The sequence below is a fragment of the Engystomops pustulosus genome, chromosome 9 (genome assembly GCF_040894005.1).
Source record: "Engystomops pustulosus chromosome 9, aEngPut4.maternal, whole genome shotgun sequence".
Taxonomy (NCBI): Eukaryota; Metazoa; Chordata; class Amphibia; order Anura; family Leptodactylidae; genus Engystomops; species Engystomops pustulosus.
In genome coordinates, this window is record NC_092419.1 from 66,013,223 (window position 1) to 66,028,219 (window position 14,997).

Consider the following 14,997-nt stretch of genomic DNA (forward strand, 5'->3'; position numbering starts at 1 on the left):
CAGCATGGGAGACTGGCTGGGAATCCCAAGTTCCATTGACCTTTTTGAACCTGAAAATTGAGTTAGTTTCTCTATGAGATAGTAAAAGAAGGTTCAAATTGAACAGCTGCTGTCAACGGCCATTCTAAGCTGAATGTGCATGCTCTTGTCAGATCGCAGCAGCGTTGCAGCTTAAGGCTTGGCAAGTACCAGCATGGGAGACTGGCTGGGAATCCCAAGTTCCGTTGACCTTTTTGAACCTGAAAATGTGTTAGTTTCTCTATGAGATAGTAAAAGAAGGTTCAAATTGAACAGCTGCTGTCAACGGCCATTCTAAGCTGAATGTGCATGCTCTTGTCAGATCGCAGCAGCGTTGCAGCTTAAGGCTTGGCAAGTACCAGCATGGGAGACTGGCTGGGAATCCCAAGTTCTGTTGACCTTTTTGAACCTGAAAATTGTGTTAGTTTCTCTATGAGATAGTAAAAGAAAGTAGAAATTAGGCAGCTGCTGTCAACGGCCATTCTAAGCTGAATGTGCCTGCTCTCGTCAGATCGCAGCAGCAATGCAGCTTAAGGCTTGGCAAGTACCAGCATGGGAGACTGGCTGGGAATCCCACGTTCCGTTGACCTTTTTGAACCTGAAAATTGTTAGTTTCTCTGTCAAAGATGGTAAAAGAAGGTTCAAATTGAACAGCTGCTGTCAACGGCCATATTAAGCTGAATGTGCCTGCTCTCGTCAGATCGCAGCAGCAATGCAGCTTAAGGTTTGGCAAGTACCAGCATGGGAGACTGGCTGGGAATCCCAAGTTCTGTTGACCTTTTTGAACCTGAAAATTGTGTTAGTTTCTCTATGAGATAGTAAAAGAAGGTTCAAATTGAACAGCTGCTGTCAACGGCCATTCTAAGCTGAATGTGCCTGCTCTCGTCAGATCGCAGCAGCAATGCAGCTTAAGGCTTGGCAAGTACCAGCATGGGAGACTGGCTGGGAATCCCAAGTTCTGTTGACCTTTTTGAACCTGAAAATTGTGTTAGTTTCTCTATGAGATAGTAAAAGAAGGTTCAAATTGAACAGCTGCTGTCAACGGCCCTTCTAAGCTGAATGTGTGTGCTCTTGTCAGATCGCAGCAGCAATGCAGCTTAAGGCTTGGCAAGTACCAGCATGGGAGACTGGCAGGGAATCCCAAGTTCCATTGACCTTTTTGAACCTGAAAATTGTGTTAGTTTCTCTATGAGATAGTAAAAGAAGGTTCAAATTGAACAGCTGCTGTCAACGGCCATTCTAAGCTGAATGTGCCTGCTCTCGTCAGATCGCAGCAGCAATGCAGCTTAAGGCTTGGCAAGTACCAGCATGGGAGACTGGCTGGGAATCCCAAGTTCTGTTGACCTTTTTGAACCTGAAAATTGTATTAGTTTCTCTATGAGATAGTAAAAGAAGGTTCAAATTGAACAGCTGCTGTCAACGGCCATTCTAAGCTGAATGTGCCTGCTCTCGTCAGATCGCAGCAGCAATGCAGCTTAAGGCTTGGCAAGTACCAGCATGGCAGACTGGCTGGGAATCCCAAGTTCCGTTGACCTTTTTGAACCTGAAAATTGTGTTAGTTTCTCTATGAGATAGTAAAAGAAGGTTCAAATTGAACAGCTGCTGTCAACGCCCATTCTAAGCTAAGGCTTGGCAAGTACCAGCATGGGAGACTGGCTGGGAATCCCAAGTTCCATTGACCTTTTTGAACCTGAAAATTGAGTTAGTTTCTCTATGAGATAGTAAAAGAAGGTTCAAATTGAACAGCTGCTGTCAACGGCCATTCTAAGCTGAATGTGCCTGCTCTCATCAGATCGCAGCAGCAATGCAGCTTAAGGCTTGGCAAGTACCAGCATGGGAGACTGGCTGGGAATCCCAAGTTCCGTTGACCTTTTTGAACCTGAAAATGTGTTAGTTTCTCTATGAGATAGTAAAAGAAGGTTCAAATTGAACAGCTGCTGTCAACGGCCATTCTAAGCTGAATGTGCATGCTCTTGTCAGATCGCAGCAGCGTTGCAGCTTAAGGCTTGGCAAGTACCAGCATGGGAGACTGCCTGGGAATCCCAAGTTCTGTTGACCTTTTTGAACCTGAAAATTGTGTTAGTTTCTCTATGAGATAGTAAAAGAAAGTAGAAATTAGGCAGCTGCTGTCAACGGCCATTCTAAGCTGAATGTGCCTGCTCTCGTCAGATCGCAGCAGCAATGCAGCTTAAGGCTTGGCAAGTACCAGCATGGGAGACTGGCTGGGAATCCCATGTTCTGTTGACCTTTTTGAACCTGAAAATTGTTAGTTTCTCTGTCAAAGATGGTAAAAGAAGGTTCAAATTGAACAGCTGCTGTCAACGGCCATTCTAAGCTGAATGTGCCTGCTCTCGTCAGATCGCAGCAGCAATGCAGCTTAAGGTTTGGCAAGTACCAGCATGGGAGACTGGCTGGGAATCCCAAGTTCCGTTGACCTTTTTGAACCTGAAAATTGTGTTAGTTTCTCTATGAGATAGTAAAAGAAGGTTCAAATTGAACAGCTGCTGTCAACGCCCATTCTAAGCTAAGGCTTGGCAAGTACCAGCATGGGAGACTGGCTGGGAATCCCAAGTTCCATTGACCTTTTTGAACCTGAAAATTGAGTTAGTTTCTCTATGAGATAGTAAAAGAAGGTTCAAATTGAACAGCTGCTGTCAACAGCCATTCTAAGCTGAATGTGCATGCTCTTGTCAGATCGCAGCAGCAATGCAGCTTAAGGCTTGGCAAGTACCAGCATGGGAGACTAGCTGGGAATCCCAAGTTCCATTGACCTTTTTGAACCTGAAAATTGTGTTAGTTTCTCTATGAGATAGTAAAAGAAGGTTCAAATTGAACAGCTGCTGTCAACAGCCATTCTAAGCTGAATGTGCATGCTCTGGTCAGATCGCAGCAGCAATGCAGCTTAAGGCTTTGCAAGTACCAGCATGGGAGACTGGCTGGGAATCCCAAGTTCTGTTGACATTTTTGAACCTGAAAATCGTGTTAGTTTCTCTATGAGATAGTAAAAGAAGGTTCAAATTGAACAACTGCTGTCAACGGCCATTCTACTAAGCTTAATGTGCCTGCTCTCGTCAGATCGCAGCAGCAATGCAGCTTAAGGCTTGGCAAGTACCAGCATGGGAGACTGGCTGGGAGTCCCAAGTTCCGTTGACCTTTTTGAACCTGAAAATTGTGTTAGTTTCTCTATGAGATAGTAAAAGAAGGTTCAAATTGAACAGCTGCTGTCAACGGCCATTCTAAGCTGAATGTGCCTGCTCTCGTCAGATCGCAGCAGCAATGCAGCTTAAGGCTTGGCAAGTACCAGCATGGGAGACTGGCTGGGAATCCTAAGTTCTGTTGACCTTTTTGAACCTGAAAATTGTGTTAGTTTCTCTATGAGGTAGTAAAATAAGGTTCAAATTGAACAGTTGCTGTCAACGGCCATTCTAAGCTGAATGTGCCTGCTCTCGTCAGATCGCAGCAGCAATGCAGCTTAAGGCTTGGCAAGTACCAGCATGGGAGACTAGCTGGGAATCCCAAGTTCCGTTGACCTTTTTGAACCTGAAAATTGTGTTAGTTTCTCTATGAGATAGTAAAAGAAGGTTCAAATTGAACAGCTGCTGTCAACAGCCATTCTAAGCTGAATGTGCATGCTCTGGTCAGATCGCAGCAGCAATGCAGCTTAAGGCTTTGCAAGTACCAGCATGGGAGACTGGCTGGGAATCCCAAGTTCTGTTGACATTTTTGAACCTGAAAATCGTGTTAGTTTCTCTATGAGATAGTAAAAGAAGGTTCAAATTGAACAACTGCTGTCAACGGCCATTCTACTAAGCTTAATGTGCCTGCTCTCGTCAGATCGCAGCAGCAATGCAGCTTAAGGCTTGGCAAGTACCAGCATGGGAGACTGGCTGGGAGTCCCAAGTTCCGTTGACCTTTTTGAACCTGAAAATTGTGTTAGTTTCTCTATGAGATAGTAAAAGAAGGTTCAAATTGAACAGCTGCTGTCAACGGCCATTCTAAGCTGAATGTGCCTGCTCTCGTCAGATCGCAGCAGCAATGCAGCTTAAGGCTTGGCAAGTACCAGCATGGGAGACTGGCTGGGAATCATAAGTTCCGTTGACCTTTTTTTAACCTGAAAATTGTGTTAGTTTCTCTATGAGATAGTAAAAGAAGGTTCAAATTGAACAGCTGCTGTCAACGGCCATTCTAAGCTGAATGCGCCTGCTCTCGTCAGATCGCAGCAGCAATGCAGCTTAAGGCTTGGCAAGTACCAGCATGGGAGACTGGCTGGGAATCCCAAGTTCCATTGACTTTTTGAACCTGAAAATTGTGTTAGTTTCTCTATGAGATAGTAAAAGAAGGTTCAAATTGAACAGCTGCTGTCAACTGCCATTCTAAGCTGAATGTGCATGCTCTTGTCAGATCGCAGCAGCGTTGCAGCTTAAGGCTTGGCAAGTACCAGCATGGGAGTCTGGCTGGGAATCCCAAGTTCTCTTGACCTTTTTGAACCTGAAAATTGTGTTAGTTTCTCTATGAGATAGTAAAACAAAGTAGAAATTAGGCAGCTGCTGTCAACGGCCATTCTAAGCTGAATGTGCCTGCTCTCGTCAGATCGCAGCAGCAATGCAGCTTAAGGCTTGGCAAGTACCAGCATGGGAGACTGGCTGGGAATCCCAAGTTCCGTTGACCTTTTTGAACCTGAAAATTGTTAGTTTCTCTGTCAAAGATGGTAAAAGAAGGTTCAAATTGAACAGCTGCTGTCAACGGCCATTCTAAGCTGAATGTGCCTGCTCTCGTCAGATCGCAGCAGCAATGCAGCTTAAGGCTTGGCAAAAACCAGCATGGGAGACTGGCTGGGAATCCCAAGTTCTGTTGACCTTTTTGAACCTGAAAATTGTGTTAGTTTCTCTATGAGATAGTAAAAGAAGGTTCAAATTGAACAGCTGCTGTCAACGGCCATTCTAAGCTGAATGTGCCTGCTCTCGTCAGATCGCAGCAGCAATGCAGCTTAAGGCTTGGCAAGTACCAGCATGGGAGACTGGCTGGGAATCCCAAGTTCTGTTGACCTTTTTGAACCTGAAAATTGTGTTAGTTTCTCTATGAGATAGTAAAAGAAGGTTCAAACTGAACAGCTGCTGTCAACGGCCATTCTAAGCTGAATGTGCCTGCTCTCGTCAGATCGCAGCAGCAATGCAGCTTAAGGCTTGGCATGTACCAGCATGGGAGACTGGCTGGGAATCCTAAGTTCCGTTGACCTTTTTGAGCCTGAAAATTGTGTTAGTTTCTCTATGAGATAGTAAAAGAAGGTTCAAATTGAACAGCTGCTGTCAACGGCCATTCTAAGCTGAATGTGCCTGCTCTCGTCAGATCGCAGCAGCGTTGCAGCTTAAGGCTTGGCAAGTACCAGCATGGGAGACTGGCTGGGAATCCCAAGTTCTGTTGACCTTTTTGAACCTGAAAATTGTGTTAGTTTCTCTATGAGATAGTAAAAGAAGGTTAAAATTGAACAGCTGCTGTCAACGCCCATTCTAAGCTAAGGCTTGGCAAGTACCAGCATGGGAGACTGGCTGGGAATCCCAAGTTCCATTGACCTTTTTGAACCTGAAAATTGAGTTAGTTTCTCTATGAGATAGTAAAAGAAGGTTCAAATTGAACAGCTGCTGTCAACGGCCATTCTAAGCTGAATGTGCATGCTCTTGTCAGATCGCAGCAGCGTTGCAGCTTAAGGCTTGGCAAGTACCAGCATGGGAGACTGGCTGGGAATCCCAAGTTCCGTTGACCTTTTTGAACCTGAAAATGTGTTAGTTTCTCTATGAGATAGTAAAAGAAGGTTCAAATTGAACAGCTGCTGTCAACGGCCATTCTAAGCTGAATGTGCATGCTCTTGTCAGATCGCAGCAGCGTTGCAGCTTAAGGCTTGGCAAGTACCAGCATGGGAGACTGGCTGGGAATCCCAAGTTCTGTTGACCTTTTTGAACCTGAAAATTGTGTTAGTTTCTCTATGAGATAGTAAAAGAAAGTAGAAATTAGGCAGCTGCTGTCAACGGCCATTCTAAGCTGAATGTGCCTGCTCTCGTCAGATCGCAGCAGCAATGCAGCTTAAGGCTTGGCAAGTACCAGCATGGGAGACTGGCTGGGAATCCCACGTTCCGTTGACCTTTTTGAACCTGAAAATTGTTAGTTTCTCTGTCAAAGATGGTAAAAGAAGGTTCAAATTGAACAGCTGCTGTCAACGGCCATATTAAGCTGAATGTGCCTGCTTTCGTCAGATCGCAGCAGCAATGCAGCTTAAGGTTTGGCAAGTACCAGCATGGGAGACTGGCTGGAAATCCCAAGTTCTGTTGACCTTTTTGAACCTGAAAATTGTGTTATTTTCTCTATGAGATAGTAAAAGAAGGTTCAAATTGAACAGCTGCTGTCAACGGCCATTCTAAGCTGAATGTGCCTGCTCTCGTCAGATCGCAGCAGCAATGCAGCTTAAGGCTTGGCAAGTACCAGCATGGGAGACTGGCTGGGAATCCCAAGTTCTGTTGACCTTTTTGAACCTGAAAATTGTGTTAGTTTCTCTATGAGATAGTAAAAGAAGGTTCAAATTGAACAGCTGCTGTCAACGGCCCTTCTAAGCTGAATGTGTGTGCTCTTGTCAGATCGCAGCAGCGATGCAGCTTAAGGCTTGGCAAGTACCAGCATGGGAGACTGACTGGGAATCCCAAGTTCTGTTGACCTTTTTGAACCTGAAAATTGTGTTAGTTTCTCTATGAGATAGTAAAAGAAGGTTCAAATTGAACAGCTGCTGTCAATGGCCATTCTAAGCTGAATGTGCCTGCTCTCGTCAGATCGCAGCAGCAATGCAGCTTAAGGCTTGGCAAGTACCAGCATGGGAGACTGGCAGGGAATCCCAAGTTCCATTGACCTTTTTGAACCTGAAAATTGTGTTAGTTTCTCTATGAGATAGTAAAAGAAGGTTCAAATTGAACAGCTGCTGTCAACGGCCATTCTAAGCTGAATGTGCCTGCTCTCGTCAGATCGCAGCAGCAATGCAGCTTAAGGCTTGGCAAGTACCAGCATGGGAGACTGGCTGGGAATCCCAAGTTCTGTTGACCTTTTTGAACCTGAAAATTGTATTAGTTTCTCTATGAGATAGTAAAAGAAGGTTCAAATTGAACAGCTGCTGTCAACGGCCATTCTAAGCTGAATGTGCCTGCTCTCGTCAGATCGCAGCAGCAATGCAGCTTAAGGCTTGGCAAGTACCAGCATGGGAGACTGGCTGGGAATCCCAAGTTCCGTTGACCTTTTTGAACCTGAAAATTGTGTTAGTTTCTCTATGAGATAGTAAAAGAAGGTTCAAATTGAACAGCTGCTGTCAACGCCCATTCTAAGCTAAGGCTTGGCAAGTACCAGCATGGGAGACTGGCTGGGAATCCCAAGTTCCATTGACCTTTTTGAACCTGAAAATTGAGTTAGTTTCTCTATGAGATAGTAAAAGAAGGTTCAAATTGAACAGCTGCTGTCAACGGCCATTCTAAGCTGAATGTGCCTGCTCTCATCAGATCGCAGCAGCAATGCAGCTTAAGGCTTGGCAAGTACCAGCATGGGAGTCTGGCTGGGAATCCCAAGTTCCGTTGACCTTTTTGAACCTGAAAATGTGTTAGTTTCTCTATGAGATAGTAAAAGAAGGTTCAAATTGAACAGCTGCTGTCAACGGCCATTCTAAGCTGAATGTGCATGCTCTTGTCAGATCGCAGCAGCGTTGCAGCTTAAGGCTTGGCAAGTACCAGCATGGGAGACTGGCTGGGAATCCCAAGTTCTGTTGACCTTTTTGAACCTGAAAATTGTGTTAGTTTCTCTATGAGATAGTAAAAGAAAGTAGAAATTAGGCAGCTGCTGTCAACGGCCATTCTAAGCTGAATGTGCCTGCTCTCGTCAGATCGCAGCAGCAATGCAGCTTAAGGCTTGGCAAGTACCAGCATGGGAGACTGGCTGGGAATCCCACGTTCCATTGACCTTTTTGAACCTGAAAATTGTTAGTTTCTCTGTCAAAGATGGTAAAAGAAGGTTCAAATTGAACAGCTGCTGTCAACGGCCATATTAAGCTGAATGTGCCTGCTTTCGTCAGATCGCAGCAGCAATGCAGCTTAAGGTTTGGCAAGTACCAGCATGGGAGACTGGCTGGAAATCCCAAGTTCTGTTGACCTTTTTGAACCTGAAAATTGTGTTATTTTCTCTATGAGATAGTAAAAGAAGGTTCAAATTGAACAGCTGCTGTCAACGGCCATTCTAAGCTGAATGTGCCTGCTCTCGTCAGATCGCAGCAGCAATGCAGCTTAAGGCTTGGCAAGTACCAGCATGGGAGACTGGCTGGGAATCCCAAGTTCTGTTGACCTTTTTGAACCTGAAAATTGTGTTAGTTTCTCTATGAGATAGTAAAAGAAGGTTCAAATTGAACAGCTGCTGTCAACGGCCCTTCTAAGCTGAATGTGTGTGCTCTTGTCAGATCGCAGCAGCGATGCAGCTTAAGGCTTGGCAAGTACCAGCATGGGAGACTGACTGGGAATCCCAAGTTCTGTTGACCTTTTTGAACCTGAAAATTGTGTTAGTTTCTCTATGAGATAGTAAAAGAAGGTTCAAATTGAACAGCTGCTGTCAATGGCCATTCTAAGCTGAATGTGCCTGCTCTCGTCAGATCGCAGCAGCAATGCAGCTTAAGGCTTGGCAAGTACCAGCATGGGAGACTGGCAGGGAATCCCAAGTTCCATTGACCTTTTTGAACCTGAAAATTGTGTTAGTTTCTCTATGAGATAGTAAAAGAAGGTTCAAATTGAACAGCTGCTGTCAACGGCCATTCTAAGCTGAATGTGCCTGCTCTCGTCAGATCGCAGCAGCAATGCAGCTTAAGGCTTGGCAAGTACCAGCATGGGAGACTGGCTGGGAATCCCAAGTTCTGTTGACCTTTTTGAACCTGAAAATTGTATTAGTTTCTCTATGAGATAGTAAAAGAAGGTTCAAATTGAACAGCTGCTGTCAACGGCCATTCTAAGCTGAATGTGCCTGCTCTCGTCAGATCGCAGCAGCAATGCAGCTTAAGGCTTGGCAAGTACCAGCATGGGAGACTGGCTGGGAATCCCAAGTTCCGTTGACCTTTTTGAACCTGAAAATTGTGTTAGTTTCTCTATGAGATAGTAAAAGAAGGTTCAAATTGAACAGCTGCTGTCAACGCCCATTCTAAGCTAAGGCTTGGCAAGTACCAGCATGGGAGACTGGCTGGGAATCCCAAGTTCCATTGACCTTTTTGAACCTGAAAATTGAGTTAGTTTCTCTATGAGATAGTAAAAGAAGGTTCAAATTGAACAGCTGCTGTCAACGGCCATTCTAAGCTGAATGTGCCTGCTCTCATCAGATCGCAGCAGCAATGCAGCTTAAGGCTTGGCAAGTACCAGCATGGGAGACTGGCTGGGAATCCCAAGTTCCGTTGACCTTTTTGAACCTGAAAATGTGTTAGTTTCTCTATGAGATAGTAAAAGAAGGTTCAAATTGAACAGCTGCTGTCAACGGCCATTCTAAGCTGAATGTGCATGCTCTTGTCAGATCGCAGCAGCGTTGCAGCTTAAGGCTTGGCAAGTACCAGCATGGGAGACTGGCTGGGAATCCCAAGTTCTGTTGACCTTTTTGAACCTGAAAATTGTGTTAGTTTCTCTATGAGATAGTAAAAGAAAGTAGAAATTAGGCAGCTGCTGTCAACGGCCATTCTAAGCTGAATGTGCCTGCTCTCGTCAGATCGCAGCAGCAATGCAGCTTAAGGCTTGGCAAGTACCAGCATGGGAGACTGGCTGGGAATCCCACGTTCCATTGACCTTTTTGAACCTGAAAATTGTTAGTTTCTCTGTCAAAGATGGTAAAAGAAGGTTCAAATTGAACAGCTGCTGTCAACGGCCATATTAAGCTGAATGTGCCTGCTTTCGTCAGATCGCAGCAGCAATGCAGCTTAAGGTTTGGCAAGTACCAGCATGGGAGACTGGCTGGAAATCCCAAGTTCTGTTGACCTTTTTGAACCTGAAAATTGTGTTAGTTTCTCTATGAGATAGTAAAAGAAGGTTCAAATTGAACAGCTGCTGTCAACGGCCATTCTAAGCTGAATGTGCCTGCTCTCGTCAGATCGCAGCAGCAATGCAGCTTAAGGCTTGGCAAGTACCAGCATGGGAGACTGGCTGGGAATCCCAAGTTCTGTTGACCTTTTTGAACCTGAAAATTGTGTTAGTTTCTCTATGAGATAGTAAAAGAAGGTTCAAATTGAACAGCTGCTGTCAACGGCCCTTCTAAGCTGAATGTGTGTGCTCTTGTCAGATCGCAGCAGCGATGCAGCTTAAGGCTTGGCAAGTACCAGCATGGGAGACTGACTGGGAATCCCAAGTTCTGTTGACCTTTTTGAACCTGAAAATTGTGTTAGTTTCTCTATGAGATAGTAAAAGAAGGTTCAAATTGAACAGCTGCTGTCAATGGCCATTCTAAGCTGAATGTGCCTGCTCTCGTCAGATCGCAGCAGCAATGCAGCTTAAGGCTTGGCAAGTACCAGCATGGGAGACTGGCAGGGAATCCCAAGTTCCATTGACCTTTTTGAACCTGAAAATTGTGTTAGTTTCTCTATGAGATAGTAAAAGAAGGTTCAAATTGAACAGCTGCTGTCAACGGCCATTCTAAGCTGAATGTGCCTGCTCTCGTCAGATCGCAGCAGCAATGCAGCTTAAGGCTTGGCAAGTACCAGCATGGGAGACTGGCTGGGAATCCCAAGTTCTGTTGACCTTTTTGAACCTGAAAATTGTATTAGTTTCTCTATGAGATAGTAAAAGAAGGTTCAAATTGAACAGCTGCTGTCAACGGCCATTCTAAGCTGAATGTGCCTGCTCTCGTCAGATCGCAGCAGCAATGCAGCTTAAGGCTTGGCAAGTACCAGCATGGGAGACTGGCTGGGAATCCCAAGTTCCGTTGACCTTTTTGAACCTGAAAATTGTGTTAGTTTCTCTATGAGATAGTAAAAGAAGGTTCAAATTGAACAGCTGCTGTCAACGCCCATTCTAAGCTAAGGCTTGGCAAGTACCAGCATGGGAGACTGGCTGGGAATCCCAAGTTCCATTGACCTTTTTGAACCTGAAAATTGAGTTAGTTTCTCTATGAGATAGTAAAAGAAGGTTCAAATTGAACAGCTGCTGTCAACGGCCATTCTAAGCTGAATGTGCCTGCTCTCATCAGATCGCAGCAGCAATGCAGCTTAAGGCTTGGCAAGTACCAGCATGGGAGACTGGCTGGGAATCCCAAGTTCCGTTGACCTTTTTGAACCTGAAAATGTGTTAGTTTCTCTATGAGATAGTAAAAGAAGGTTCAAATTGAACAGCTGCTGTCAACGGCCATTCTAAGCTGAATGTGCATGCTCTTGTCAGATCGCAGCAGCGTTGCAGCTTAAGGCTTGGCAAGTACCAGCATGGGAGACTGCTTGGGAATCCCAAGTTCTGTTGACCTTTTTGAACCTGAAAATTGTGTTAGTTTCTCTATGAGATAGTAAAAGAAAGTAGAAATTAGGCAGCTGCTGTCAACGGCCATTCTAAGCTGAATGTGCCTGCTCTCGTCAGATCGCAGCAGCAATGCAGCTTAAGGCTTGGCAAGTACCAGCATGGGAGACTGGCTGGAAATCCCACGTTCTGTTGACCTTTTTGAACCTGAAAATTGTTAGTTTCTCTGTCAAAGATGGTAAAAGAAGGTTCAAATTGAACAGCTGCTGTCAACGGCCATTCTAAGCTGAATGTGCCTGCTCTCGTCAGAACGCAGCAGCAATGCAGCTTAAGGTTTGGCAAGTACCAGCATGGGAGACTGGCTGGGAATCCCAAGTTCTGTTGACCTTTTTGAACCTGAAAATTGTGTTAGTTTCTCTATGAGATAGTAAAAGAAGGTTCAAATTGAACAGCTGCTGTCAACGCCCATTCTAAGCTAAGGCTTGGCAAGTACCAGCATGGGAGACTGGCTGGGAATCCCAAGTTCCATTGACCTTTTTGAACCTGAAAATTGAGTTAGTTTCTCTATGAGATAGTAAAAGAAGGTTCAAATTGAACAGCTGCTGTCAACGGCCATTCTAAGCTGAATGTGCATGCTCTTGTCAGATCGCAGCAGCGTTGCAGCTTAAGGCTTGGCAAGTACCAGCATGGGAGACTGGCTGGGAATCCCAAGTTCTGTTGACCTTTTTGAACCTGAAAATTGTGTTAGTTTCTCTATGAGATAGTAAAAGAAAGTAGAAATTAGGCAGCTGCTGTCAACGGCCATTCTAAGCTGAATGTGCCTGCTCTCGTCAGATCGCAGCAGCAATGCAGCTTAAGGCTTGGCAAGTACCAGCATGGGAGACTGGCTGGGAATCCCACGTTCCGTTGACCTTTTTGAACCTGAAAATTGTTAGTTTCTCTGTCAAAGATGGTAAAAGAAGGTTCAAATTGAACAGCTGCTGTCAACGGCCATATTAAGCTGAATGTGCCTGCTCTCGTCAGATCGCAGCAGCAATGCAGCTTAAGGTTTGGCAAGTACCAGCATGGGAGACTGGCTGGGAATCCCAAGTTCTGTTGACCTTTTTGAACCTGAAAATTGTGTTAGTTTCTCTATGAGATAGTAAAAGAAGGTTCAAATTGAACAGCTGCTGTCAACGGCCATTCTAAGCTGAATGTGCCTGCTCTCGTCAGATCGCAGCAGCAATGCAGCTTAAGGCTTGGCAAGTACCAGCATGGGAGACTGGCTGGGAATCCCAAGTTCTGTTGACCTTTTTGAACCTGAAAATTGTGTTAGTTTCTCTATGAGATAGTAAAAGAAGGTTCAAATTGAACAGCTGCTGTCAACGGCCCTTCTAAGCTGAATGTGTGTGCTCTTGTCAGATCGCAGCAGCAATGCAGCTTAAGGCTTGGCAAGTACCAGCATGGGAGACTGGCAGGGAATCCCAAGTTCCATTGACCTTTTTGAACCTGAAAATTGTGTTAGTTTCTCTATGAGATAGTAAAAGAAGGTTCAAATTGAACAGCTGCTGTCAACGGCCATTCTAAGCTGAATGTGCCTGCTCTCGTCAGATCGCAGCAGCAATGCAGCTTAAGGCTTGGCAAGTACCAGCATGGGAGACTGGCTGGGAATCCCAAGTTCTGTTGACCTTTTTGAACCTGAAAATTGTATTAGTTTCTCTATGAGATAGTAAAAGAAGGTTCAAATTGAACAGCTGCTGTCAACGGCCATTCTAAGCTGAATGTGCCTGCTCTCGTCAGATCGCAGCAGCAATGCAGCTTAAGGCTTGGCAAGTACCAGCATGGCAGACTGGCTGGGAATCCCAAGTTCCGTTGACCTTTTTGAACCTGAAAATTGTGTTAGTTTCTCTATGAGATAGTAAAAGAAGGTTCAAATTGAACAGCTGCTGTCAACGCCCATTCTAAGCTAAGGCTTGGCAAGTACCAGCATGGGAGACTGGCTGGGAATCCCAAATTCCATTGACCTTTTTGAACCTGAAAATTGAGTTAGTTTCTCTATGAGATAGTAAAAGAAGGTTCAAATTGAACAGCTGCTGTCAACGGCCATTCTAAGCTGAATGTGCCTGCTCTCATCAGATCGCAGCAGCAATGCAGCTTAAGGCTTGGCAAGTACCAGCATGGGAGACTGGCTGGGAATCCCAAGTTCCGTTGACCTTTTTGAACCTGAAAATGTGTTAGTTTCTCTATGAGATAGTAAAAGAAGGTTCAAATTGAACAGCTGCTGTCAACGGCCATTCTAAGCTGAATGTGCATGCTCTTGTCAGATCGCAGCAGCGTTGCAGCTTAAGGCTTGGCAAGTACCAGCATGGGAGACTGCCTGGGAATCCCAAGTTCTGTTGACCTTTTTGAACCTGAAAATTGTGTTAGTTTCTCTATGAGATAGTAAAAGAAAGTAGAAATTAGGCAGCTGCTGTCAACGGCCATTCTAAGCTGAATGTGCCTGCTCTCGTCAGATCGCAGCAGCAATGCAGCTTAAGGCTTGGCAAGTACCAGCATGGGAGACTGGCTGGGAATCCCATGTTCTGTTGACCTTTTTGAACCTGAAAATTGTTAGTTTCTCTGTCAAAGATGGTAAAAGAAGGTTCAAATTGAACAGCTGCTGTCAACGGCCATTCTAAGCTGAATGTGCCTGCTCTCGTCAGATCGCAGCAGCAATGCAGCTTAAGGTTTGGCAAGTACCAGCATGGGAGACTGGCTGGGAATCCCAAGTTCCGTTGACCTTTTTGAACCTGAAAATTGTGTTAGTTTCTCTATGAGATAGTAAAAGAAGGTTCAAATTGAACAGCTGCTGTCAACGCCCATTCTAAGCTAAGGCTTGGCAAGTACCAGCATGGGAGACTGGCTGGGAATCCCAAGTTCCATTGACCTTTTTGAACCTGAAAATTGAGTTAGTTTCTCTATGAGATAGTAAAAGAAGGTTCAAATTGAACAGCTGCTGTCAACAGCCATTCTAAGCTGAATGTGCATGCTCTTGTCAGATCGCAGCAGCAATGCAGCTTAAGGCTTGGCAAGTACCAGCATGGGAGACTAGCTGGGAATCCCAAGTTCCATTGACCTTTTTGAACCTGAAAATTGTGTTAGTTTCTCTATGAGATAGTAAAAGAAGGTTCAAATTGAACAGCTGCTGTCAACAGCCATTCTAAGCTGAATGTGCATGCTCTGGTCAGATCGCAGCAGCAATGCAGCTTAAGGCTTTGCAAGTACCAGCATGGGAGACTGGCTGGGAATCCCAAGTTCTGTTGACATTTTTGAACCTGAAAATCGTGTTAGTTTCTCTATGAGATAGTAAAAGAAGGTTCAAATTGAACAACTGCTGTCAACGGCCATTCTACTAAGCTTAATGTGCCTGCTCTCGTCAGATCGCAGCAGCAATGCAGCTTAAGGCTTGGCAAGTACCAGCATGGGAGACTGGCTGGGAGTCCCAAGTTCCGTTGACCTTTTTGAACCTGAAAATTGTGTT

The 14,997-nt window shown here is 45.0% G+C and overlaps 44 pseudogenes; all 44 read left to right on the forward strand.

Moving 5' to 3' along the window:
* The first annotated feature begins 488 nt into the window (after positions 1–488).
* Positions 489–607, forward strand: LOC140088687 (5S ribosomal RNA; annotated as a pseudogene).
* Positions 608–677: 70 nt separating this feature from the next.
* Positions 678–796, forward strand: LOC140089520 (5S ribosomal RNA; annotated as a pseudogene).
* Positions 797–866: 70 nt separating this feature from the next.
* Positions 867–985, forward strand: LOC140079921 (5S ribosomal RNA; annotated as a pseudogene).
* Positions 986–1,244: 259 nt separating this feature from the next.
* LOC140079922 (5S ribosomal RNA) lies at positions 1,245–1,363 on the forward strand (annotated as a pseudogene).
* Positions 1,364–1,433: 70 nt separating this feature from the next.
* LOC140088098 (5S ribosomal RNA) lies at positions 1,434–1,552 on the forward strand (annotated as a pseudogene).
* A 217-nt stretch (positions 1,553–1,769) lies between these two features.
* On the forward strand, positions 1,770–1,888 carry LOC140100502 (5S ribosomal RNA; annotated as a pseudogene).
* Positions 1,889–2,146: 258 nt separating this feature from the next.
* Positions 2,147–2,265, forward strand: LOC140087785 (5S ribosomal RNA; annotated as a pseudogene).
* A 70-nt stretch (positions 2,266–2,335) lies between these two features.
* On the forward strand, positions 2,336–2,454 carry LOC140086315 (5S ribosomal RNA; annotated as a pseudogene).
* A 787-nt stretch (positions 2,455–3,241) lies between these two features.
* On the forward strand, positions 3,242–3,360 carry LOC140086809 (5S ribosomal RNA; annotated as a pseudogene).
* Positions 3,361–3,430: 70 nt separating this feature from the next.
* LOC140085514 (5S ribosomal RNA) lies at positions 3,431–3,549 on the forward strand (annotated as a pseudogene).
* A 451-nt stretch (positions 3,550–4,000) lies between these two features.
* LOC140093088 (5S ribosomal RNA) lies at positions 4,001–4,119 on the forward strand (annotated as a pseudogene).
* A 71-nt stretch (positions 4,120–4,190) lies between these two features.
* LOC140084043 (5S ribosomal RNA) lies at positions 4,191–4,309 on the forward strand (annotated as a pseudogene).
* Positions 4,310–4,567: 258 nt separating this feature from the next.
* Positions 4,568–4,686, forward strand: LOC140099120 (5S ribosomal RNA; annotated as a pseudogene).
* A 259-nt stretch (positions 4,687–4,945) lies between these two features.
* LOC140079923 (5S ribosomal RNA) lies at positions 4,946–5,064 on the forward strand (annotated as a pseudogene).
* Positions 5,065–5,134: 70 nt separating this feature from the next.
* LOC140091929 (5S ribosomal RNA) lies at positions 5,135–5,253 on the forward strand (annotated as a pseudogene).
* Positions 5,254–5,323: 70 nt separating this feature from the next.
* Positions 5,324–5,442, forward strand: LOC140092294 (5S ribosomal RNA; annotated as a pseudogene).
* Positions 5,443–6,036: 594 nt separating this feature from the next.
* Positions 6,037–6,155, forward strand: LOC140088690 (5S ribosomal RNA; annotated as a pseudogene).
* Positions 6,156–6,414: 259 nt separating this feature from the next.
* Positions 6,415–6,533, forward strand: LOC140079925 (5S ribosomal RNA; annotated as a pseudogene).
* Positions 6,534–6,792: 259 nt separating this feature from the next.
* Positions 6,793–6,911, forward strand: LOC140088504 (5S ribosomal RNA; annotated as a pseudogene).
* Positions 6,912–6,981: 70 nt separating this feature from the next.
* On the forward strand, positions 6,982–7,100 carry LOC140079926 (5S ribosomal RNA; annotated as a pseudogene).
* Positions 7,101–7,170: 70 nt separating this feature from the next.
* On the forward strand, positions 7,171–7,289 carry LOC140099122 (5S ribosomal RNA; annotated as a pseudogene).
* A 217-nt stretch (positions 7,290–7,506) lies between these two features.
* Positions 7,507–7,625, forward strand: LOC140081976 (5S ribosomal RNA; annotated as a pseudogene).
* Positions 7,626–7,883: 258 nt separating this feature from the next.
* On the forward strand, positions 7,884–8,002 carry LOC140096724 (5S ribosomal RNA; annotated as a pseudogene).
* A 259-nt stretch (positions 8,003–8,261) lies between these two features.
* LOC140079927 (5S ribosomal RNA) lies at positions 8,262–8,380 on the forward strand (annotated as a pseudogene).
* A 259-nt stretch (positions 8,381–8,639) lies between these two features.
* Positions 8,640–8,758, forward strand: LOC140088505 (5S ribosomal RNA; annotated as a pseudogene).
* A 70-nt stretch (positions 8,759–8,828) lies between these two features.
* On the forward strand, positions 8,829–8,947 carry LOC140079928 (5S ribosomal RNA; annotated as a pseudogene).
* Positions 8,948–9,017: 70 nt separating this feature from the next.
* LOC140099124 (5S ribosomal RNA) lies at positions 9,018–9,136 on the forward strand (annotated as a pseudogene).
* A 217-nt stretch (positions 9,137–9,353) lies between these two features.
* On the forward strand, positions 9,354–9,472 carry LOC140100514 (5S ribosomal RNA; annotated as a pseudogene).
* Positions 9,473–9,730: 258 nt separating this feature from the next.
* LOC140096726 (5S ribosomal RNA) lies at positions 9,731–9,849 on the forward strand (annotated as a pseudogene).
* A 259-nt stretch (positions 9,850–10,108) lies between these two features.
* Positions 10,109–10,227, forward strand: LOC140079929 (5S ribosomal RNA; annotated as a pseudogene).
* Positions 10,228–10,486: 259 nt separating this feature from the next.
* On the forward strand, positions 10,487–10,605 carry LOC140088506 (5S ribosomal RNA; annotated as a pseudogene).
* Positions 10,606–10,675: 70 nt separating this feature from the next.
* LOC140079930 (5S ribosomal RNA) lies at positions 10,676–10,794 on the forward strand (annotated as a pseudogene).
* Positions 10,795–10,864: 70 nt separating this feature from the next.
* LOC140099125 (5S ribosomal RNA) lies at positions 10,865–10,983 on the forward strand (annotated as a pseudogene).
* A 217-nt stretch (positions 10,984–11,200) lies between these two features.
* Positions 11,201–11,319, forward strand: LOC140100526 (5S ribosomal RNA; annotated as a pseudogene).
* Positions 11,320–11,577: 258 nt separating this feature from the next.
* LOC140098140 (5S ribosomal RNA) lies at positions 11,578–11,696 on the forward strand (annotated as a pseudogene).
* Positions 11,697–11,766: 70 nt separating this feature from the next.
* On the forward strand, positions 11,767–11,885 carry LOC140084918 (5S ribosomal RNA; annotated as a pseudogene).
* A 406-nt stretch (positions 11,886–12,291) lies between these two features.
* Positions 12,292–12,410, forward strand: LOC140088691 (5S ribosomal RNA; annotated as a pseudogene).
* Positions 12,411–12,480: 70 nt separating this feature from the next.
* Positions 12,481–12,599, forward strand: LOC140089521 (5S ribosomal RNA; annotated as a pseudogene).
* Positions 12,600–12,669: 70 nt separating this feature from the next.
* LOC140079931 (5S ribosomal RNA) lies at positions 12,670–12,788 on the forward strand (annotated as a pseudogene).
* A 259-nt stretch (positions 12,789–13,047) lies between these two features.
* On the forward strand, positions 13,048–13,166 carry LOC140079933 (5S ribosomal RNA; annotated as a pseudogene).
* Positions 13,167–13,236: 70 nt separating this feature from the next.
* LOC140088099 (5S ribosomal RNA) lies at positions 13,237–13,355 on the forward strand (annotated as a pseudogene).
* A 217-nt stretch (positions 13,356–13,572) lies between these two features.
* Positions 13,573–13,691, forward strand: LOC140100538 (5S ribosomal RNA; annotated as a pseudogene).
* A 258-nt stretch (positions 13,692–13,949) lies between these two features.
* Positions 13,950–14,068, forward strand: LOC140087786 (5S ribosomal RNA; annotated as a pseudogene).
* A 70-nt stretch (positions 14,069–14,138) lies between these two features.
* LOC140086316 (5S ribosomal RNA) lies at positions 14,139–14,257 on the forward strand (annotated as a pseudogene).
* The last annotated feature ends 740 nt before the right edge of the window (positions 14,258–14,997 follow it).